This window comes from Pelobates fuscus, chromosome 1 (assembly GCF_036172605.1).
Source record: "Pelobates fuscus isolate aPelFus1 chromosome 1, aPelFus1.pri, whole genome shotgun sequence".
NCBI lineage: Eukaryota > Metazoa > Chordata > Amphibia > Anura > Pelobatidae > Pelobates > Pelobates fuscus.
The window spans coordinates 185,738,915-185,764,827 of NC_086317.1; the positions used below are offsets into that span (position 1 = coordinate 185,738,915).

At 38.6% G+C, this 25,913-nt stretch overlaps 1 protein-coding gene and 1 long non-coding RNA gene across 2 annotated transcripts in view; both read right to left on the reverse strand.

The window, feature by feature from the left end:
* CSRP1 (cysteine and glycine rich protein 1) overlaps positions 1-20,570 on the reverse strand; it is an 84,933-nt gene extending 64,363 nt beyond the window's left edge. Inside the window, exon 1 of the mRNA XM_063453183.1 lies at positions 20,461-20,570. The gene's annotated coding sequence lies outside the window, so the exon portion shown is untranslated. The remainder of the gene's footprint in view (positions 1-20,460) is intronic.
* LOC134609683 (uncharacterized) overlaps positions 1-25,913 on the reverse strand; it is a 540,481-nt gene that overhangs the window by 67,717 nt on the left and 446,851 nt on the right. The window lies entirely within an intron of this gene.

Sequence of the window (25,913 nt, forward strand, 5' to 3'; positions counted from 1 at the left end):
TTAATATTATAAAATGTGCCTGTTAATCTTGTGCCCCGCATACTGAGCGTGGGATAAGTTGGAGGACTGCTTTTGGGGCACCTCTTGCATGCCTGTGATATATATGTGCACGTCAAAAATAAAGAATTAAAAAAAAAAAAAAAAAAAAAAAAAAAAAAAATATATAATAATGAAACTACCGAATGAAACATGCACATTCAACTTATCCCTAGATAGCTTAGATCTGAGCACACAATATTACCGAACAGCGCTCAGATCACATACATACAGTTCATGGGATAGCTATCTGGGGTGACTCTGTTCGTAAGAAAAAGTACCGAATGGTGCGGCGTTCGATTGATTAACATAAGAAGGGAGGTCGGCGGCTTCAGTGGTGTTTGTGGGAAAATAGTGTCCGTTTTCATTTCCATGAAATCATCGACAAACACCGCTGGACATTCGTATGACCAAGATGGCCGCCGCCATGTGTTCGTTCATATGAACGACGACCACCCAGCTGACATTCGACAATTATAAAGTGGCTGCAGTTAACCACAACTTTCTAATGAGGCCAATAGGTCAACCAGCAGCACATGTCCATCCTGGGTGGCCAGCCGTTCGGCAGTTCTTTCGGTAAAACAGGGGAATAAACTTAAGGACAGGGAAATAGCCGAACAGACAGACGAACCAAGGAGAAATAAAAGTAGTTTAACCCCTTAAGGACACATGACGTGTGTGACACGTCATGATTCCCTTTTATTCCAGAAGTTTGGTCCTTAAGGGGTTAAAGACAGATGGGTCTGTCACATGTAATATTTTGTGTGCACCGTAACTTAATTTGTTTCATGTATGAATATTGGTCACTACGGCAGCACCATTCTGGGAGAATGTATGTTTCAGATGTGCCCCCAATCTTTTTTTCTTTTTATACATACTGTATATACTCGAGTATAATTTGAGTTTTTCAGCACATTTTTTGTGCTGAAAAACCCTCACTTGACTTATACTTGAGTCACTGTCTGTATTATGGCAACTTACATTGCCATGATACAGACCAGGACCGCTGGGCTCATTACAAGCCCGGCGATCCTGTTGGGGGCTGGCAGATAGCTGTTACTTACCTTTCCTGCAGCTCCGGTCAGCTCCCTTCTCTCTCCTCCGGTCCGGTCAGCTCCCCTGCAAGTCTCGCGAGAGCCGCGGGGTCAGAGTGTTGCCACGGGTTACCGTGGCAATGCTGCGTGCAGCCGCAAGACTTACAGTGGGAGCTGACCTGACCGGAGGAGAGAGAAGGGAGCTGGCAGAAGCTGCAGGAAAGGTAAGTAACAGCTTCCTGCCAGACCCCTTCTACACAGCCCATCCACTGGACCACCAGAGAATGAGAGCCCCCCTCCCTGGCCAGCTAACAAGCAGGGAGGGGGGACGAATAAAAATAAATAAAAATGTAAATAATAATAAAATAAAATATTAATACTATTAAAAACAATAAAATAAATTAAAAATATTAATATAACAAAAAAAATAATAATATTAAAATAAGAATTTTAAAAAAAATATGATAAAAATGCCCACCCCCCACCAAGGCTCTGCATCACATACACAAACACACACTGCATTCATACACACACACCGCATTCATTATATACACACACTGTAAATAAATATTCAATTAATAACTTTTTTGGGATATAATTTTATTTAGAAATTTACCAGTAGCTGCTGCATTTCCCACCCTAGTCTTATACTCGAGTCAATACATTTTCCCAGGTTTTTTGGGGTAAAATTAGGGATCTCAACTTATATTCGGGTCGACTTATACTCGAGTATATAAGGTACATTCTAGACACGCTCACTAATACAACTGCCAGAAAGACAAGCACATATGGATATTCAGTGCCACAGTGCCACACAGACACACACTGTCTAAGACATACAAACACAGTCACAGACACCAAAATACATGGCAGACATATAAACACACTAATACATGCTGTAGACACACACTGTCACAATACAAACAAACTGTTAGTAACACACATACACACATTTACACCTTTATCCTGCTGGTACAGTGGTGAAGTCTTAACTCTAGTAAATCTGATGGCTGCTCCCTTTTTTCCTCTGGGGAGATTTTAGTCATAAAAGCCAGCCACCCTTCATCCCAGAAAAGAATGTAATGTAGGGTGGCTGGCTGCTATCACTAAAATCTGCCCTTCAGCCACCCTTCATTTTCCTAGGAGGTGGCTGGCATTTCTCCTCCATAGCCACACTCTATTTGCACTCAGAGTGTGGGTGCCTTCAAGCTTGTTATGTTACATCCCCCTCCATGCTCGGTGTTAGCACAGCACAGAGAGACAGGGGAGAAGGAATGCTGACCCTCCTCACAATGCTGCATCTTCGGCTGTCCAGATAAAGAAGCGTTGAATACAGTCAGTCAGTCACTATTCAGCTCTCTGGAGTTCAAAGCATGGTGGCTCTGCTGTGCTGTGAACCTCAGTAACTTTAATAAAGGAATAATTTGAAAATGAAATTCCCTGTCAATCAGACAAGTCATGTATGCATGATTGTGGGTATATATGCATACTTTCACAATCTTGTATACACGAGTGTCGATGTGAAGACGCTCCACTGCCCAAATATAATAAATATCACGGCTTAGCAGATATATCCTCAATGAATACTGTAATGGAGCTCCCTGTACCCCTGGCTGGGTACCTCCGCCAAGGACCACTTCCTAGCTGCCCACAGTTGCCGTGGTTTGACTGGGGCCCTGGAGCCGAATAGGAATAGTGTCCGTTTTCATTTCCATGAAAACAAGGACTTTACCTGTTTAATCCCCTGCAAGCTGGCACAGCAGACACAGGAGTAATCTTCGTTCCCTCCAATAACAGGACGAAACACAATTTTGGAGTGTAAGCTGGAATGAGATTTTAATGGAGGCAAACTGGCCTTTTATGCAAGTGTCCCAACAGGGGTGACACCCAGGTGGACTTTGTTGAGCACAGAGACACAAAGTGAATAAACACAAACAATAGAATCCCTCCTCTGTGCTTGGGAGATAACTGTACTAATCTAACCCAATTATCTCCAAGCACAGAAAAACACAATTTTATGAAACCCAAAAAGTACCTTAAAAACACATAAAACCCCATAAAATCCCTTGATAGCCCCGATCTGTGTGAACAACATATCCAAAAATCACCCAGATCGGTTCAGGGGTTCAGGAATTTCATGGTACTATGCCCAAAACAGTTCCTGGGAAATCAATGCTAACGGTCGGTCAAGTTTGGTAGTCTTTTACAGGTTTCATACAGGGCCCATAGTCTGGGAAGGAGGCTGGCAAGCAGGCTCCTCGAGGAGCTTGTGGCAAAGTCACTTGGAGAGGGGAGTGTCATGTTACCTTTGGTGTCTACCTCAGAGGAGGATAGACACCTAGACGTCCGTCCTCAAAGGGGAGCTGGCACACCCGATCTCAGTCTCCCCGGCCGTTTACACGCCGGCCGCGATAGCTCCGCCTCCTTTTATGACGCAGCGCCCATTAGCCAACGTCATGACGTCAATCACGTCCCGACCCGCCAGCAACCACGAATCAGGACTTGTTGGGCCAACAATTAAAGAGCCAAGGTATAAAAGAGTGTAATTTGAAATAATTCATTGCCCTGTCGTGGTTCTAGCTAGTCTGGTCATTCAGTGCTCTTATTTCTATTGTCTTTTGGTTTTTGATTCGGCTTTGTATTTTCGACCCTGCTTAGCTCTCTTATCCTTTTGACTCGGCTTGTCTCTCGCTTACCTGCTCTCTCGTTCCCTCGACCTCGGCTTGTCTCGGACCATTCTTTGCCTACTCCTTACGTTAGTCCGGCCATTCTAAGGTCCGGTATTCGTACCTATCTCCTGTTTGCATTATGCGTGTTGGATCCCGGTCACGATCCTGACAGGGAGTTTGTCACAAATACATGCATTTAATTATGCATTCTCTCATTGGGGTATGTCTAAGTAACTTTATAAACTTTGCAGTTCTCTTGTCTGAGGCCTTTGCAAGTCCCCCCTCGACTTAGACCAGGTATCTAATTGACAACAAGGGTGGTTGTCAATTAGACACACACACATATATTAATTCTATGTATATATTTATGTAATATTTTGACATAATCAGGTCATGTTATTAATTAAAATTTGCGGGACCTGCCTGACAACCCAGGCCGAAAGTATAGGGAATTTAATTTGCTAGCACTATATTTAACCTTATAACTTTCCAAGACACCATAAAACCTGTTCATGTTTTACTTGGGAGACTTCGCTGAACACAAATATTAGTGTTTCAAAACAGTAAAATTTATTACAACGATGATATCGTCAGTGAAAGTGACTTTTTTGCATTTTTCACACACAAACGGCACTTACACTGAAGATATTGCTGTAATACTTTTTACTGTTTTGAAACACAAATATTTGTGTTCAGCTGAGTCTCCCTAGTACAACAGTACCCCTCATGTACAGGTTTTATGGTGTTTTCAAAAGTTACAGCGATTTTAATGCAATAAAATACACATATTTGTATTCAGCGATGTCTCATGTGTAAAACAGGTTTTAGTGTTTTGGGAAGTTACAGGGTCAAGTATAGCATGTAAAAATTTTCACATTGAAATTCGCAAGATTGGTTACGTTGCCTTTGAGAACGTAGCCCAGGAATGAGAATTACCCCCATGATGGCATACCATTTGCAATAGTAGACAACCCAAGGTATTGCAAACGGGGTATGTCCAAGCTTTTTTTGTAGCCACTTAGTCACAAACACTGGCGTTCATATTCGTTTTTTTGCATTTTTCACACACAAACAAATATTAACGCTGGGGCGGGGCCTGACCGCCGAGCCGGACGGACGTGGGGCACCTCGGCTCCACAATGAAACCCACAAATCCAGGCAAAAACTAAAATTTTTCCTCAAATTTAATATTCAACAGCGATATGCAGGCAAAAGGAACTCGAGCACCCACTGGGGAAGTCAAAATCGGCTCTCGTACCGCTGGCGCGGCGGACTGCTGGGCGGCTGGGATTGAGGCCTGCCGTGAGGCCCTGGCGGGAGAAACGGGCGATCTCCCGCGCTTGGTCCGGCAGGACCTCTCACACGCTCACTGAGGGCCCCGTTTACCCCCCCCTGTGGGCCGGGGGGGTTATCCCGGACCCCACCGGAGGGGCAGCGACCGCGTTCTTCACCTGAGCGGCGACATGTTACAACTCAGACCGCATGGCAAAAGCCAAGATGGCCGCCGCGCCCTACACCAGACGGAGAAAGAGCTCCCATCTACATAATTGAAAGCTGCAACTCCCAGCGCCACTGGCAGACCCTAGGGGACTTTATCTGGACTCTCACTCTGCCGATATAAAGAAGAACAGCGGCCACAGTAAGCAGGCTGTATTTTGCACCCAAGGCTGATGCTGGCAGAAGAATAAAAGTGAACGCACCCCTGGCTAGCAAGTACTGAAGCACTCAAGCAACCAGCGGGAAATATAAGGGACTTGATGATGGCTCAGTGTACCTGCAGGAGTAACTAAGCAACTGAATATACATATAAATATGTGTGTAACCAAACCTTAGCAGAGCACGGAATATAATTCAGCCTAGCATACCCCTTATATTACTATACTTGATCCTTGACTTTAATACAGTTGACAGTATTAATGCTAACCTGTATAGATATATATCATCTAAAGGTAGAAAGATACAAAGAAGGTGTGGCTATAAGGCGCTTAACGCTTATTTGGTGCAAACTTATTTAGTATAGCTGCTATATGCACTTATAGTGGATACTCCAAAACCACTAAAATGTTGAAACCAAAAAAACAGAATACCAAGCAGTGAGTTTAGAGTGTGAGAAACATTAAACCAACACTTGATATAGGTGCAGCGCTTAAAAAGTATAATATAAATAATCCTTATGCACTTACCCCTTACAATAGGCACGGGGTGTACATGAAAAATAAACAAAGGAAATATATAGGGTAGTACTGTCAGATAACTTGGTATTAGAGTGAAAAGTATAAAAGGGGGAACTCACATTGTAAAGAGCCTTTTATGAGGGTATAGGCTCTAAACACATCGACCAGTGTGCCTTTCAAGGTAGGCAGCAACACCTAGGAATAGAAGATGCTCCTTTCTTCTGTCTGCGGATTATATCTCCAAAATAAAGCACAAAAGAAGACTCCTAGTGCAGATTTATCTTCAATTAAGTAGTGTAGAACACAAGTATAAATTTGGTGCTCACCTTTTTATAGAGCCTTTTGGGGACTGGCTCTAAGTGCTGTAGGCATCAGTGTCAATTTAGAGGTGACACTTCCCTCAGGTGGATACCAAATATATGGAGGAGATGGAGTAAGGGTATTTAAAAAATTACATTTATTGAGTATCACAAAGAAATATAAAATGCATACGAAGTAGCATGTATAAGTATATTACTACTAAAATGTCCAATCTCCTCTTCTCCCAGAAACGCGTTTCGCCGTCCTTATCGGCTTCCTCAGTCTGTGCTTGTGAGTCTGCTGGTATCCAGTTTATAAATCCTCCACTCGCGCCGTCGCGTCACTTCCGGTTCGGCTTGTATTGCCGATACATCATTTCCGGGCTCCAGTTGTTCCTACAACTCCCGGCATGCTTCAGTTTGTACCTCCGATTTTTTAGAACCTGTATGTAGGGAATGAGCTGTGCAAGAAAAAAGGGTCCTCTACCATTGCTCAAGGGATGATATATAATTAATGTATTGCATAAATCTCTCTTCAGGACAATACATTTAATAATAGCCATATATCAAATATCTAGGTGTATTATAGCATACATACTTTTTCATATTCAAACAGGGATAGCAAATAATTTTCAGTGTGAGGTAGACAGAAATATACGAATGTTAATTAATTTTTAAAACATACAATGGTCATTATTTGTTAAAATTTCCATAAAAGTTACGTTTACATAAAAAATAAGTAATAAATAGACAATAAATAGTATAAAAAATATATGGTCAAAAAATATATTATAAAAAATGACATAACTCAAAATCAACGTTAAGACCAAAAGGGACAAGGGTATTAAGGTTAAAAATCCATTTCATTTCTATTTGGCCAAGTTTTTTAATTACATCTTCCCCTCTCCAATTTGTCTCCACCTTCTCAATAGCAAAAAATTTTAAAAGACTTGGGTCACTATTGTGTAATGTTTTAAAATGGAGGGATACATTATGTTTTCCATAACCTTTTTTGATATTTCTTACGTGTTCACTGATACGTATATGTAGGGGGCGTTTTGTTCTCCCCACATAATACAGATCACATGGGCACTGCAGGATATAGATAACCTTTTTGGAGAAACATGTAGTCATAGTTCTCAATCTATATTCCTTTTTGTTATGGGGGTCTTCAAAAGATGTAAGGTGTCTCTTGCTACTGCTAGTGCCCCTGCAGGCCAGACACTGTCCACACCCAAAGAAACCTAACTTATGAAAAAAAGGAGTCGACTTTTTTTCTTTGATGTGGTTTTTAGTTAGAAAACATTTTAGATTGGGAGCACCTCTGTATACAATTTTCGGCTGGTCTGGTAGTATACTATACAGCATAGGGTCATTTCTTAGTAGGGGCCAGTATTTTTTCATAGTTTTCCTGATTTGATTGCTGTTCTGGTTAAAACCACAAATAAACGAGATCTCCTTATACTTTTCCTCTTTCTTAGGCTTGTATTCTAAGAGGGATTTACGATCTATATTTTCTATTTCCCTCTCAGTGTTTTGTAGTGCCTGATTTTCGTAACCTTTCTCCAGAAATTGTTCTCTAACTCTATGGACTTGATTTTTAAAGGTGTCTATATCCGAGCAATTCCTCCGAACTCTTAAAAATTGTGACCTTGGAATATTTTTTAGCCACGGGGAAAAATGACAGCTTTTAAGACTGATGTAATTGTTGACATCAACTTTTTTAAAATGAGTTTTAGTTTTTAATATGTTGTTTTCCACATAAATGGTTAAGTCTAAAAAATTAACCTTTTCTTTGCTAAATTCCGTGGTCAGCACTATTCCCCACTGGTTATTGTTCAAGAAACATAGAAAGTTTTGTAACTCCTCTACTGTTCCTCTCCAAACGAAAAAAATATCATCAATGTAGCGCTTATAGGTGACAAGGTTCGCGCTCCAGCCCGCATCTTCCAAAATGTAGCTGTGTTCCCAAAAAGCCATGAATAAATTTGCATAGTTGGGCGCGAACCTTGTCCCCATAGTAGTGCCACATTTTTGTAAGAAAAAATCGTTATGAAACCAAAAATAATTGTTCTCCAGGATGAGTTTAATCCCCTGGAGAATAAATTGGATCTGTTCTTCTGGGTAGGTCTGTGCTTGTTTTAGAAAGAATTCCGTCGCTTCTAACCCTTTTTGATGGGATATGATGGTGTATAAAGACCCTACATCTGCGGTAACTAGAATAAAATGAGGTTCCCATTCTATATTGTTTAAAACCTGAATTACATTAAGTGTATCTTTCAGATAACTGGGTGTATTCTTTACCACCAATTGTAGACATCGATCTAAATATTCTGAAAGTCTACTTGAGACTGAGTCAATCCCCGAGACTATTGGTCTCCCTGGTGGATTTAGCAGATCTTTGTGTATTTTGGGGAGATGGTATAGCACTGGGATTTTGGGTTTGTTGCCGTTTAAATACTTACATTCATTTTCATTTATTATTTCCATTTCCCTGCCTTTTAGAAAAAGTTCCTCAAATTTTTTGCTTATATCCTTGGTTGGGTCTCCAGGTAATCTACAGTATGTATTGGGGTCCTCCACTAGTCTTAGGCCGTCCTGAATATATCTTTTAGTATCCATGACTACTAACCCCCCCCCCCTTATCAGCTGGTTTTATAACCCGGCTATTGTCTTTTTGTAGTTTTTTAAGAGTCAGCCACTCTTGCTTAGTAAGGTTCATGGACTTTTTGTTATTCCCTTTAATTTTATTAATATCATGCATGACAGATTTTTCGAAAGAAACCATTTCATCCGAAATAAAATTATCTGGGAAGAAAGTGGATCTTTCTCTTAAATCTGTATGTATGAAGTTGGATTGGGGAGTTGGCATGAGATGTCGGTCTGTTCTCATAAAACACTTTTTTAAACATAATTGACGTTTAAACCTATTAAGGTCTACAAAAAATTCAAATTTATCCAAGGGTTTAGTAGGGGCGAACTTGAGGCCTTTGTCTAGTACTCTCTCTTCTATCTTACTTAAAGGAGTAGTAGTTAAGTTAAAGATGGCTGATCTTTCTCTTTTTTTTAGGTATGTTTTTTTCTCTCTTATTTTCTTGCCTCCTCTCTTTCCTCTAATTCCATATCTCTCCGTCTTTTGGATAATGACCTTTGATAGGTCGTTCTGTGTAGGGACTCTTGATTGGTTTTGAACTTTCCCTTTTGTCTCCCTTCCTGAAAAAAATCCTCTGTGTGTGAGTTTGATAGAGTTTCAAATCTATTGTGTAACTGTAATGGTCTCTCATAGGTTTCTTTCCTCTTATTTCTTGTTAAAATTGGGGATCTATTTCTCTCCCTTGCCTGTCTTTGTTCTTTAGGTTGATTTTTCTCTGGTGAAGAAGTTCTACCTGTTGGAAAATTTCTGTGTGGTATGTTACTGTCCTGTTTTTTATATTTCGATGGGGATGATTTATCTCTGTAGGAATTATTCCTTCCCCTTGAGGGTATTCTTTTATTTGCTCCATTAGTGTATGTATTTATATGGCGCGGTCTCTCTCTGTATTGACTGGTGGGTCTAGTATATTGTGATTCCTTATAGTTGGATCTATTTTGATGGTACGACCTTACTTGATTGTTTTCATAGTCAAATTTATCCCTTTTGTATTTCTTCTTTTTTATTTCTATTGTCTCTTTTTCTGTTCTCTCTATTTGGTTTTGGACAGTTTTAGTAATTTCCTCATATTCTTCTGCTGTTGTATGATTTAAAAGTGTGTTTTGTGTTGTATTTATTTCCTGATCTAACTTTTCAAGGGTGAGTTTCCTTCTTTTAATTAGCATATTCATTGTAGTGAAAGAGAATGACTCTAACATCTCATTCCACTCTTCCATGAAGTCCTCCTCTCCCCTATCAAAAGTAGGGTATTTGTTGTATCTAAGTCCCCGGGCAGCTATCAATATGACATTGTTTGAAAAAAGAAAAAATGATTGTAATAATATTGATGATGTATTTGGCACATCTTCCATGACTTCTAGCTCCCATAACCACGAAATTAATTATAACACTATAAATGTCAAAAGAAACTAACTAGAGCTATGAATCAGGAAATACGTATTATGTGGGAAGTAGCCACCTTGGAAAAATATGTTTTTGCTATTGAGAAGGTGGAGACAAATTGGAGAGGGGAAGATGTAATTAAAAAACTTGGCCAAATAGAAATGAAATGGATTTTTAACCTTAATACCCTTGTCCCTTTTGGTCTTAACGTTGATTTTGAGTTGTCATTTTTTATAATATATTTTTTGACCATATATTTTTTATACTATTTATTGTCTATTTATTACTTATTTTTTATGTAAACGTAACTTTTATGGAAATTTTAACAAATAATGACCATTGTATGTTTTAAAAATTAATTAACATTCGTATATTTCTGTCTACCTCACACTGAAAATTATTTGCTATCCCTGTTTGAATATGAAAAAGTATGTATGCTATAATACACCTAGATATTTGATATATGGCTATTATTAAATGTATTGTCCTGAAGAGAGATTTATGCAATACATTAATTATATATCATCCCTTGAGCAATGGTAGAGGACCCTTTTTTCTTGCACAGCTCATTCCCTACATACAGGTTCTAAAAAAATCGGAGGTACAAACTGAAGCATGCCGGGAGTTGTAGGAACAACTGGAGCCCGGAAATGATGTATCGGCAATACAAGCCGAACCGGAAGTGACGCGACGGCGCGAGTGGAGGATTTATAAACTGGATACCAGCAGACTCACAAGCACAGACTGAGGAAGCCGATAAGGACGGCGAAACGCGTTTCTGGGAGAAGAGGAGATTGGACATTTTAGTAGTAATATACTTATACATGCTACTTCGTATGCATTTTATATTTCTTTGTGATACTCAATAAATGTAATTTTTTAAATACCCTTACTCCATCTCCTCCATATATTTGGTATCCACCTGAGGGAAGTGTCACCTCTAAATTGACACTGATGCCTACAGCACTTAGAGCCAGTCCCCAAAAGGCTCTATAAAAAGGTGAGCACCAAATTTATACTTGTGTTCTACACTACTTAATTGAAGATAAATCTGCACTAGGAGTCTTCTTTTGTGCTTTATTTTGGAGATATAATCCGCAGACAGAATGAAGAAAGGAGCATCTTCTATTCCTAGGTGTTGCTGCCTACCTTGAAAGGCACACTGGTCGATGTGTTTAGAGCCTATACCCTCATAAAAGGCTCTTTACAATGTGAGTTCCCCCTTTTATATTTTTCACTCTAATACCAAGTTATCTGACAGTACTACCCTATATATTTCCTTTGTTTATTTTTCATGTACACCCCGTGCCTATTGTAAGGGGTAAGTGCATAAGGATTATTTATATTATACTTTTTAAGCGCTGCACCTATATCAAGTGTTGGTTTAATGTTTCTCACACTCTAAACTCACTGCTTGGTATTCTGTTTTTTTGGTTTTATATATCATCTAAAAATGCTTAAACTTTCATGGAAGCTAAATCTGGCGAGCTCAGTGACTCGCTGCCCCCTGGTGGTCAATCTTAAGCAGTGTGGAGAAATCTGCATCTGACATTTACTCACACAAGCCTGTAAATCAATAACTGTATTAAGCTTGCATAATCTACTTTTTCCTAACATATGATCTCTAGCCTGTAATGTCCTAAGTCTTACAATACAATCTAGGATTCAGCCTGTTCCCTTAAACTAAAAAAAAAAAAAGTGCAACTGTTTCATATGTCATGGCACTGTATGTTAAAGTTTGTCTATTATAAGCTTGCGAACGTTGTCATGGCTATGCAAGCCTGTCTGTTATTCTTTTATTGCACACTAAAATAAAGAATAAAAAAAAAAAAAAATATTAACGCTAACTGTGGCTAGTGTTTGTGACTAAGTGGCTACTAAAAAAGACTGGACATACCCCATTTGCAATACCTTGGGTTGTCTACTATTGCAAATGGTATGCCATCATGGGGGTAATTCTCATTCCTGGGCTACGTTCTCAAAGGCAACGTAACCAATCTTGCGAATTTCAATGTGAAAATTTTTACATGCTATACTTGACCCTGTAACTTCCCAAAACACTAAAACCTGTTTTACACATGAGACATTGCTGAGTACAAATATGTGTATTTTATTGCATTAAAATAAAAAAGTATTATGACATTCACAGTTAAAATGTCAGTAGAACTAAAAAAAAAAAAAAAGTTTTTTTTTAATATTTTATTTATATTAAATTATGTTTCATAGCTAAATATTTGATGTTAAACGAAAGTCCTGTTTCCCCTGAATAAAATGATATATAATAAGTGTTGGTGCATTTAATATGAAAGAGGTGAATTACGGTTGGACAGACATAGCGCAAATGCCAGGTTTTGTTTACATCACAACGTGTACATTTGGCTCAGTCCTTAACAAGGTTTTTGTAATGTGTATTTCTTAAAGCTGGTGTGTGCTATTCCTGCATATTGTGTTCAGCAACATCTGCTGAGTATAACGATACCCCCATTGTATGCCTTTGGTACTTTTCTGTAAAGCTACAGTGCCATATAAGAGACAAGGCTGTTTCAGTTTCTATAGTTAGAATTTTTGTAGATAGATTTGACAGGCCTATGTCTCATTTTAGGATATTCTAGCAGTGTGACTGTTCAAATAACCCCACAAAGGGCTTTCATTTGATAAAGCAGACACCCCAGGGTATCTTATATGGTGTATATTGTGCCTTAACTGGTCACCATTTTTTCACCAATTTATGTCAATGTTTGTGGTGAGGAGGAAAAAAAAAATGGCATTTTTAAATATTTGTTGCATTTTTGCTGAGTATTTCTTACACTTAATATGTACCACTGTCATAAAAATCCCCAAATCATACTCAGTTACACCTTCTGAGTAAAACAATATGCCCAATGTATGACCTGGCCACTATTTTGTGAAGTTACAGTGCTGTAAAAGACGTGACAAGTTCAGGTTTTTAAGTCCCACTTTAGAGCACTTGAGCAGGCTACATATTACAACTACACCATAAAGGCATACCATTTCTTAAAGACAACATCTCAGGGTATTTCAAAAGGCATATTTTGAACCTTAGCGTGGGATAATTTTTCCACTAGCTTGTACCAAGTGTAGTGGTAATAAGTGTTTTTTCTGCCTTTTTGACACACAAAGTGAGTTTGCACAGTATATTTTGCAAACCTTATGTGTGCTACGACTGTTTAATACTTCATATGTTGCTCAGCTATGTCGTCTGAGTACAGCAATACCCCCGTATGCACCTTTGCCAGGTATATGTGGCTGTTGAAGGGGCACATTTGAGACGCAGCCATTCAGTTTTTTTCTAACTTTGAAGTTTTACACTGTGCCTATGTTCCATTTTGGAGTAGTTTCGATGGGTGGTTATTGAAACTTCCCCACAAACACATACTATTTATTAAATAATACACACTGGGGTAATTCAAAAGGCGTATTTTGAACCTTAGTGTGGGATCATTTTTTTCTCTAGTTTGTTCCAGGTGTAGTGGTAATGAGCATTTTTAAATTAATTTTTTTTACTTTTTTAAACTTTTAAAAACTAGTTTCTAAACTTTTTTTTACATATTAATTTTTTTACGCTTTCCTAAACTTTCTTAAAGCTTTTTGTAACATTTTTATAAGCTTTTTTTTTTTTACCGTTAACCACTAACTAGCAGTAAGCAGCACTAACAGTAAATTCCCCACTTTCCCATAACTCCCCCCCACCCCAGCTAGCAAAATATAGAATTATAAAATATTTAAAATAATTAATTAAATAAATTGAACCCCTGAGTTAAATAAATAAAAGTTAATCCTCAGGGGTTAAGAACAATTAGATCACAGTATAATACTGTGATCTGTATTTTGATCACTGTAGGCAATGACTGACTGGCATGGAAGGGGTTAATTTTTATTTGTACTGAGTAACAAACGTTATTACATTTTTTTTAAATTTGAAAGCCTATTTTAAAACTTTAACCCCTATTTAGCCTAATACCAAATCCCCAGATTCCCCACTAACTTCCACCCACCCCAGCTATATCATTTTAAAATATTTCAATTAATTAAATAAATTTAACCCCAGAGGGTTAAAAAAATAAATAAAATCAGATGACAGTAAAATGTAATCCCTGCCAATTGATCACTGTAGTTAGTGATCAATTGGCAGGGAAGGGGTTAATTTGTATTTAATATGGGTAAAGGGGGTAGGATTTTAAACTAACTTTATTTTTTTTAAACAGGGAAGCAGATCATCACTGATCCGTCTCCCTGCACTTCACACAGAGAGGCGGATGGTAAGTCCCTGCAGCCTGTCAGAGCCACTGCTGCAGGGGCAGCGCAATCAGTGGCGTCACTAAGGGGGGGCCAGAGGGGACCATGCCCCCCCCTAAATCAGGCTGTGCCCCCCCAACTAAAAATGAACTTACTGCTCGCTGGGCTCCCTCAATGTTACTGAGAGCCCAGCCCCTGAGCAGACTGATCCTGCAGGCAGGCTGTCCTCACTGTGCACCGCTCTCCTGCTCCCCCAGCAGAAACGAAGGGGAGACTCCCTGCAGGCTGGAAAATGGTTCCTCCTCCACAGCACTAGCACAGGTATGGCCCACATGAAGCCTAAGGGGGCTGATTTTGTGCATGTGTGTGTAAATAATGTGTGAGTGACATTGTGTGTGTGTGTTAGTGACATTGTGTGTGCATACTTTAGTAAGAGTGTGTTATTGAGTGTGTCAGTGACATTGTGTGTATTCTTAATTACAGTGTGTGAGTGAGAGTGTGTGACATTGTGTGTATATTTAATAGTGTGTGTTAGTGAGAGTTTGTGACATTGTGTGTATACGTAATAGTGTGTGTCAGTGACGTTGTGTGTATACTTAATAATAGTGTGTTAGTGTGTGGCATTGTGTGTATACTTAATAATAGTGTGTGTTAGTGAGAGTGTGTGACATTGTGTGTATACTTCAGTAAGAGTGTGTGTTAGTGAGAGTGTGTGACATTGTGCGCTTACTGACAAGTGTGTGAGTGACCATGCGACCAATTATATTCATAATACATTTTATAGATTATAATGAAATCTATAAAATGTATTATGAATATGTGCCACATCTAGGTTCTGAGAAAAGTGAATTAATTGCAGTGATTACAGCGAGTGGTGTGAGTGTGACAAAGGTTACTTATCCCTGATTGCAGACAGTGAGTGGTATGACAGTGGCACTTACTTTTGAGATTGCAGACAGTGGTGTGACAGTATCACCTTACTTACCAGAGATTGCAGACAGTTTGCAGTGAAACCTTGCCTACCTGAGAGTGCAGTTTGCAAAAGGACTGAGTGAGCAGCGCAGACACTCCAGACAGTGGCACCACTACTGTAAGTAACGTGAACTTTAATTGAAGCTTTTGCGTAAATGATATGTATGTACCCAGGATTACATATTGCGAGCATGAGAATGAAACAAGTAATTTTAGTTTGTGATGGTATAGTATTCACCAACTATAGGTCAGGGCACAAACTATAGTGTAACCATTTTTAGTTAATGGAAGTAGAGCTAAATCTTCTCTTCTTACAGGAAAAGTTCATTTGAGTTAGCCTTTCAAAATGCTTTCAATGCTTTCCTATGGGGAATTGAGCGACGCTGAAGGTCCTCACACAGCGTGAGGATGTCCAGCGATGCTCTAGCACGGAAGTGCCCTCCAGTAGTGTATCCTGGTTTTGTGCTGCCCTAGGCAGGACAAAACTCAGGCGCCCCCCCTCCCGCCCGCGCCACACCCATCCAACCCTTCCCCCCCACCCGCACCACCCCCACCCTTTCCCCGCCCCGCCTTCTAAATACAAACACACACACATTCACTGTCATGCCTTAACTATGGTATCCTCTTACTTCCTGGTTCCACGGAGCTTAGCCACACCTCTTTATGACACGGTCTCCCTATTTAATCCGACCGCACCAGCTGATCGACGCTGGATTATTGAACTACGTTCCGTACTCACGAACCGGCTACAACATCGTTGTGAAAGCCCTCTGTTACCGGACCGGACTGGAAGACTTCAAGTTCCCTTCACCTCTCCTCATCCACGACTCAAGCTGAACTCTCTCCATTCAGGATAACCGCCTCTGAGGAGATCTCGGGAACCAGTGTTCTATGTGCCGGAAGCTAAGTAAAACCTCTGTGATAAGCGTTGCATCTCAAAGCTGTTATTTCCTGTCTCCAAAGTCCTTCGATAAAACAAACTCGTTACAGCTAACTTCAACTCATACTTTATCTCAGTTAGCTGCATCTGTATTGCTTCAGTTAAAGTCTATGGAACAGCTATTGTAACTTCTTATCACCTAAATCATTAATACTACTAAAGGACTCTTTCTGATTCAGTGCCTATAATTGTGGACTTCAGTTATCGTTTACTACTTAAAGCTACAGTGCCTATAATTGTGGACTTCAGTTATCGTTTACTACTTAAAGCTACAGTGCCTATAATTGTGGACTTCAGTTATCGTTTACTACTTAAAGCTACAGTGCCTATAATTGTGGACTTCAGTTATCGTTTACTACTTAAAGCTACAGTGCCTATAATTGTGGACTTCAGTTATCGTTTACTACTTAAAGCTACAGTGCCTATAATTGTGGACTTCAGTTATCGTTTACTACTTAAAGCTACAGTGCCTATAATTGTGGACTTCAGTTATCGTTTACTACTTAAAGCTACAGTGCCTATAATTGTGGACTTCAGTTATCGTTTACTACTTAAAGCTACAGTGCCTATAATTGTGGACTTTAGTTATCGTTTATTACTTAAAGCTACAGTACCTGTAAATTGGAATTAAAGTCAATACCTTTTACTTTTTATAATAAATATTCAAACTATAAGAAATCTGCAGTTGTGTTCCTTCATAACAAATGTTTAAACGTGACATTCACTGACAGATACGCAGACACACTCTAACAGACACACTCACTAACAGACACACTCACTAACAGACACACTCACTAACAGACACACTCACTAACAGACACACCCACACGCACTGACATACAAACACTAGACATACATACAAACACACACACACACTAACAGACATACAAACACACACACTAACAGACATACACACACACACACAATAACAGACATACACACACACACAATAACAGACATACACAGACACACTAACAGACATACACACACACACACACACTAACAGACATTCACATACACTAACAGACATTCACACACACACACTGACAGACATTCACACACACACTGACAGACATTCACACACACAGACATACAAACACACACTAACAGACATACACAGACACAGTAACAGACATACAAACACACACTAACAGACATACAAACACACACTAACAGACATACACAGACACACTAACAGACATACAAACACACACACACTAACAGACATACAAACACACACACACTAACAGACATACAAACACACACTAACAGACATACAAACACACACTAACAGACATACAAACACACACACATACTCACTCACATATTTAACACATTTTTTTATTTAACCCCCCCAGCCTCCTTACCTTTGGGAATGCTGGGGGGGGGGTCCTATTTCTCCCTGGTGGTCCAGTGGCTGCTGGGCGGCGCTGGCGGGCGGCGCTGGCGGGCTGCTGGCGAGGGAGCACTTCCTCTGAGCTGTCTGCTCAGCTCCCTCGCGCGCCGCAGAGTGAGGCTGGGAGGCGGAGCTGGAATATGACGTCATATTCCGGCTCCCAGCCTCACTGTGGCGCGCGAGGGAGCTGAGCAGACAGCTCAGAGGAAGTGCTCCCTCGCCAGCAGCCCGCCAGCGCCGCCCAGCAGACCGCCCGCCCAGACGGCATGTCAGTTAGCCGCAAGGCTAACAAGGCATTTGCCTTGGGCATTTGGGGGCGGCGTTTTTTGCCGCCCCCTGGAAAATGCCGCCCAAGGCAAATGCCTTGTTTGCCTCGCGGCTAATCCGCCACTGGTCTAGTAGACAGCCACCAGAGGAGGAGTTAACCCTGCAAGGTTATTATTGCAGTTTATAAAAAATTGCAATAATTACACTTGCAGGGTTAAGGGTAGTGGGAGTTGGCACCCAGACCACTCCAATGGGCAGAAGTGGTCTGGGTGCCTGGAGTGGAGTGTCCCTGTAAACTCTGAGTGTAGAGAATACACTGTTAAGTGACCATTTTCTAGGTTTGTGAAATATTTATATAAAAGTGTTAATTTAAATTCCATTTAAAATTGCATGTTGTAAATTATATATATATATATATATATATATATATATATATGTTTATTTATTTATTTTTTAAACTATAGTTTTGTAATCATTCTGGCATAATGAGATATTGTTACCATGGCATATATACTTTGGTATATTTAACAAGTTGCTGGAAATCTGTTTTTTGTTAACTTTTAAATGTTGTGTGTGTGTGTGTGTGTGTGTGTGTGTGTGTGTGTGTGTGTGTGTGTATATATATATATATATATACACACACACACACACATATTTTGTAATTGCCCCCTACTTTTGTCCATGCCCCCCCCCCCCCATGTGCTCCCCCTAAATATCAATGCTGGAGATGCCACTGAGCGCGATCAGGTGCCTCTAATCCAGAGGCAGACCTGAGCACCGTTAACCCCGCGATCTGGGGTTAATTTTAACCCATGACGGACCTGGTCCGTCACTCGTCGTTAAGGGTCTCTCCAGGGTGACGGACAAGGTCTGTCATTTGTCATTAAGGGGTTAATATTGCAGCACTGAGTGCAATAGGGGCACTGCACCCAGACCACTTCCAACAAACTAAAGTGGTCTGGGTGCCTATAGTTTACAAAAGTGCCAATTTCTATTGAAATTTTTACTTTTCAAGATGATGACAATAAAATAAATAAAGCTAGCTAAAGTCTTTTAGGGATCTGAAACATTACACAGTAATGAACAACATGTATGTAAGATACAGATCTTCCATAGACCATGTAAATTATAACAAATGGTTATTATTATTTTTTTCTGGTTTATGTCTTAAAATTGGAATTTGGAGGGACCAACTATCTAGTCATCTTCAGTCCCCTAGCACAATCTGCCTCTCAGCTGCTCAATGATGCAACTGTATGCATTTCATTCTTCCTACACAGTATAATTTTCACCTTAAAAGGACATAAATGTGATACACAAAAAAAATACTTATTTTCGCGTTTTCAGTTATGCAGTGATACACTCAATACAAACAGCAATCACAATAGTTTCGAAATGCCCCACCCACAAGTTTAAAACACCTCACTGTGGAAAATAACCATAAAAGGGATATAGAAGCCAGGAGCATTCCTGAGGTTAATGTGGGAGTAACACAGACGTTTTATTCCCAGGCATAGCTTGTACTATTGTCGGTGTGGTTTATACATTAAAGTGTGAATGGTTGTGACCATTCAAGTGATCTTGACAGTGTACACTTTAATAAGTACCGCAGTGCTTCAAGTGAACCTGTAATACAAAAAAAAAAAAAAAATCACTTACCTGAAATCTTGGCAAATCTTTGCAACCCCAAACTGTATTAAGTTAAATAAAAATTTAATAATTAGGCTAAAATAGCTGATCTGGGAAAATTCTCCAGTTCAGCAACAGCTTAGCTATTTTTGCCATTAAAAGTTTTAATTTGCTCAAATGTAAAGCTTAGTTAATTAATGACATATTACTAAACTGTGAGTTGCTGGTAAATAAGAGTTAATGTCCACTTTCAAACCAAAATCAGCTGACGTTATTTTCACATTGAATATTAAATTTGCAATAATTCACAGTTTTTTTGAAAAACCCGGAGTACAAATTATGGCTAATAAAAAGGAATAAATCAACTGTAAAAGTAGGGTATTATTTGTGGATACGTCAACATAAATTCAATGAGCCGTAAGATGTTTGCATGTTGGCAACCCTGAAGTAACCAATTCGAGTGTCCAAATAAAAAGGAGGAACCATGCTTTTCTAATCGTGTTCCAGAGTATGCTACATGCTATCATTTATCTCGCACCAATTTTTTGTCTTTACATTTAAATTTCCGACGATATGTAGAAAGGTATGAAACGAATCAGGTTTTTTAGATATCGTCTCACAAACAGGGAGCAAGTTTATAAGGTAATCAACAAGTTAACTACGCAATATAGATGTTAACAAATTCGAACAATTTTAAATAGTATATTGAAAACATTGTTTTAAATAATCGTAACGTTGCATACTTTACACATACCTCACTCTCTGTTGTTTTGGCTGCCTGAAAACCTTCTTCTATGTTGTGCTCTATTTGTCCTATCCTCACAGTTTCTTAAAGTCTTTATGACTGGGCGTAACCGTATAGTGAAAGACAAAGAATGTGTAAACTTGGAAGAGGGAGGGAATTCATAAATTGCTTTGTGACACAGAAGGAAATGCAGAACGGAAAAGAGCTGATCTCACAGATTAAGGCGTGTTAAAGCAAATAGTTCCATGCAAATGCCTTATATTGCAATTAATGCGAATGCACCACTATCAATATTCCAGCCTAAACTAGCCGTCTACATACTTTGGTGTTTGTTCAACGATCTGTCAAATGCAGCGAATTTAAAACTAAATGTGAAAAGAGGGTTAAATAATCCAAGTTTAACCTATAACTGTTGCAGAATTTTGCGAGAAAGATAGTACAACCTACATTTTACTATTTAGATATTATTTTGGTACATTGCAGTTTAATAAATGATCTCCTATGAGGGTCATGTGAATTTTAACAAATTTAACCCCTTAACACCGCAGCCAAATGTACAAGTTGTGAACGAAACAAAATGTAAGCAAAACCTGGCATTTGCGCTATATGTCTGTCAAACCGTAATTCACCTCTTTCATATTAAATGCACCCCCCCCTTATTATATATCATTTTATTCAGGGGAAACAGGGCTTTCATTTAATATCAAATATTTAGCTATGAAACATAATTTAATATGAAAAACAAGGGAGAAAATAAGATTTTTTTTTTATTTTTTTAGTTCTACATGACATTTTAACTGTCAATGTCATAATACTGTTTGCTTTAACTGCAATAAAATACACATATTTGTATTCAGCAAAGTCTCACGTGTAAAACAGTACCCCCTATGTACAGGTTTTATGGTGTTTTGGGAAGTTACAGGGTCAAATATAGCGTGTTACATTTGAAATTGAAATTTGTCAGATTGGTTACGTTGCCTTTGAGACTGTATAGTAGCCCAGGAAATAAATTTACACCCATAATGGCATACCATTTGCAATAGTAGACGACCCAAGGTATTGCAAATGGGGTATGTCCAGTCTTTTTTAGTAGCCATTTGGTCACAAACACTGGCCAAAGTTAGCGTTAGTATTTGTTTGTGTGTGAAAAATGCAAAAAACGCCAATTTTGGCCAGTGTTTGTGACTAAGTGGCTACTAAAAAAGACTGGACATACCCCATTTGCAATACCTTGGGTTGTCTACTATTGCAAATAGTATGTCATCATAGGGGTAATCTTCATTCTTGGGCTACCATAGGGTCATAGAGGCAACGTAAGCAATCTGGCGAATTTTAATGTGAAAAAAATGAAACACAAGCCTTATATTTGACGCTGTAATTTTTGAAAACACCATAAAACCTGTACATGAGGGGTACTGTTGTACTCGGGAGACTTCGCTGAACACAAATATTTGTGTTTCAAAACAGTAAAAAGTATTGCAGCAGTAATATCGTCCGTGTAAGTGCTGTTTGTGCGTGAAAAATGCAAAAAACGTCACTTTTACTGGCGATATCATCGTTGTAATACATTTTACTGTTTTGAAACACTAATATTTGTGTTCAGCGAAGTCTCCCGAGAAAAACAGTACCCCCCATGTACAGGTTTTATGGTGTCTTGGAAAGTTATAGGGTTAAATATAGTGCTAGCAAATTAAATTCCTTATACTTTCGGCATGGGTTGTCAGGCAGGTCCCGCTAATTGTAATTAATTAGGATACCTAATTATGTAAAATTATTACATAAATATATGTGTAGAATTAATATATGTATATATATACATAGTTACATAGTTACATAGTTAGATAGCTGAAAAGAGACTTGCGTCCATCAAGTTCAGCCTTCCTCACACCTGTTTTTTGCTGTTGATCCAAAAGGCAAAAAAAAAAAAAACCCCAGTTTGAAGCACAATTTTGCAACAAGCTAGGACAAAAAATTCCTTCTTGACCCCAGAATGGCAGTCAGATTTATCCTTGAATCAAGCAGTTATTACCCTACATTGAAAGATGATATCCTTGAATATTCTGTCTTTGCAAGTATGCATCTAGTAGCTGTTTGAACATCTGTATGGACTCTGATAAAACCACTTCTTCAGGCAGAGAATTCGACATCCTGATTGTTCTTACAGTAAAAAAACCTTTCCTTTGCCTTAGACGAAATCTTCTTTCTTCCAGTCTAAACGCATGGCCTCGTGTCCTATGTAAAGTCCGGTTTGTGAATAGATTTCCACACAATGGTTTGTATTGGCCCCGAATATATTTGTATAATGTTATCATATCCCCTCTCAGGCGACGTTTTTCTAAACTAAATAGGTTTAAATTTGTTAACCTTTCTTCATAGCTGATATGTTCCATTCCTTTTATTAATTTTGTAGCCCGCCTCTGCACTTTTTCTAGTGCCATGATATCCTTCTTTAGAACAGGTGCCCAAAATTGCACAGCATATTCAATATGTGGTCTTACCAGTGATTTATAGAGAGGCAAAATGATATTCTCGTCCCGAGAATGAATGCCCTTTTTCATGCATGACAATACCTTACTGGCCTTGGCCACTGCTGATTGACATTGCACATTGTTGCATAGTTTGTTGTCTATAACAATTCCCAAGTCCTTTTCGTGTGTTGTTATCCCTAATTCACTTCCATTAAGGGTATACGTTGCTTGTGTCTTCTTTACGCCGAAGTGCATAACTTTGCATTTTTCAACATTAAATTTCATCTGCCATTTGAGTGCCCAGTCCTCCAGTCTATCTAAATCCTTCTGCAGCAAAGTAATATCTTGCTCACATTGTATTATTTTACAAAGTTTTGTGTCATCTGCAAACACTGAAACATGACTTTCAATGCTGTCTTCAAGATCATTTATAAAAATGTTAAATAGAAGGGGTCCCAGAACAGACCCCTGAGGGACACCACTTGCCACCTCTGTCCAGCTTGAAAATTTACCATTAACGACAACTCTTTGTATTCTGTTTTTAAGCCATTGTTTAAAAAAACAAGCATTTTCATCGAGACCGATTTCCTTGAGTTTGAACACTAATCTTTTGTGTGGAACTGTATCAAATGCCTTGGCAAAATCCAAATAGATCACATCCACTGCAACACCCTGATCTATACTTCTACTTACTTCTTCGTAGAACGCAATCAAGTTAGTTTGACATGACCTGTGCTTCATAAAACCGTGCTGATTTTTGCTGATAACCATATTCTTCTTAAGGAATTCTTGAATATTATCCCTTAATAACCTTTCAAATATTTTACCAGCCACAGAAGTTAAGCTCACAGGTCTATAATTTCCAGGCAAGGATTTTGAACCCTTTTTGAATATAGGAACCACATCTGCCTTCCTCCAATCCTCCGGAACACTTCCTGAAAGAAAAGAAAAGAATACGTATATATATATATATTTTTTTAAATATTTTTATTTATATATAGGTATATATATAGTGATATATACGTATATATTTATGTATATAGATATATATATTATTTCGTTCTACATGTATTTTGATATAAATATATATATATTAATATCACAATACAGTTAGAACAAAATAAAACACATCTATATATTTTTTTATATTTTATTTTTAATTATTTTTTTTATTTTATTTTTTTACGTATTTACATATTTTTTTATATATTATTTATAAATATATATATAACAATAATTATATATATTTAATCAGTATCAGTCTACGTGTAATTTGATATATATATTAATATTAAAATACACCTAGACGGTGTATGTGTGTGTGTGTATATGTGTATATATATACTTAGATCATATATATATAATATATATATATGATCTAAGTATATATATATATTTTTTTTTTTTTTACACTTTTAACTTTATTTTATTTTATTTCCAGCCAGCAGGGGGACCAACTGTCATTACAGTTGGTCCCCCTGCTGGCAATGCCTGAGCCAGCTATACCGGCCATGTGATTGTGAGGTCCTCGCAAGGACCTCACTCTCACATGACCGTGAGGGACCGGAGGAGGCAGATCTGCCGCGGGGGGGCTCCCTGGGAGTCCCCCCAACCGCGATCGCCGGCGTGGGACCACCGGCGACCGGGTAAGTTAAAAAAACCGGCGGGCGTATATTTACGTCCTGCGGCGTTTAGAGCCGCTTTTAAAAGGACGTAAATATACGTCCGCCGGACTTAAGGGGTTAAGTGTGTGTGTATGTATATGTATGTGTGTGTGTGTAATCTTTCTCAAAATAAAGGATAAACACACTTGTTGGATTTTCAAAAGGTGTATTATAGTGACCATTTGCTAAATCATACTATACACCTTTTGAAAATGCAACAAGGGCTATCATCCTTTATTTTGATACATATAACGCTGTGCAGCACCATGGTAACTATTATCATTTTTGCATTTTCAAGGTAGAGTGCCAGATCTTTTATTTTATATATATATATATATATATATATATATATATACACTGTTGGTATGTATCTTTTTCTAATTTTTCTAATTCGAAATATTTGGTCTGTAAGTGTAAAAAATTTTATTAGGAAGTAAGCATACTCACAGGCAGACACAGACAATCTCACTGACACAAGCACACAAGCTCATTGATACACAGACTCACAGACAGATAATCTCACATAAACTCAATGACATAAAAACACATGCTCACTGGTACACACAAATAGTCTCACTCACAGACAATCTCACTGACCCATACAGACAAGCTTACTGGTACACACACAGAAAATTAGTACAAACTCTGACACACACAATGTTACTACAGACACACTCATTGGTATACAAACACAAATTTACTACAGACAAGCTTACTAGCACAAACACATGCTCACTGCAGACAAAGTTCACTACAGAAAAGCTCACTAATATATACATGGTCACTACAAACTCACTGATACACACGTGCTCACTACGGAAAAGCTCGCTGACACGCATGCTCACTACATACAAACTCACTGACACACATACACACATGCTCACGGACACATATACACATGCTCACTACAGACAGGCTCACCAACACACACACACAAGTTCACTGACACATCTTCACTACAAACACACACACAAGTTAAGGACTTAAGGACTGAGCCAAATGTACACGTTGTGAACAGAACAAAACGTAAACAAAACCTGGCATTTGCGCTATATGTCTGTCCAACCGTAATTCACCTCTTTCATATTAAATGCACCCCCCCCCCCCTTACTATATATCATTTTTTTCAGGGAAAACAGGACTTTCATTTAATGTCAAATATTTAGCTATGAAACATAATTTAATATGAAAAAAATGTGAGAAAATAAGAAATTTAGTTTTTTTTTAGTTCTACATGACATTTTAACTGTCAATGTCATAATACTGTTTGCTTTTACTGCAATAAAATACACATATTTGTATTCAGCAAAGTCTCATGTGTACAACAGTA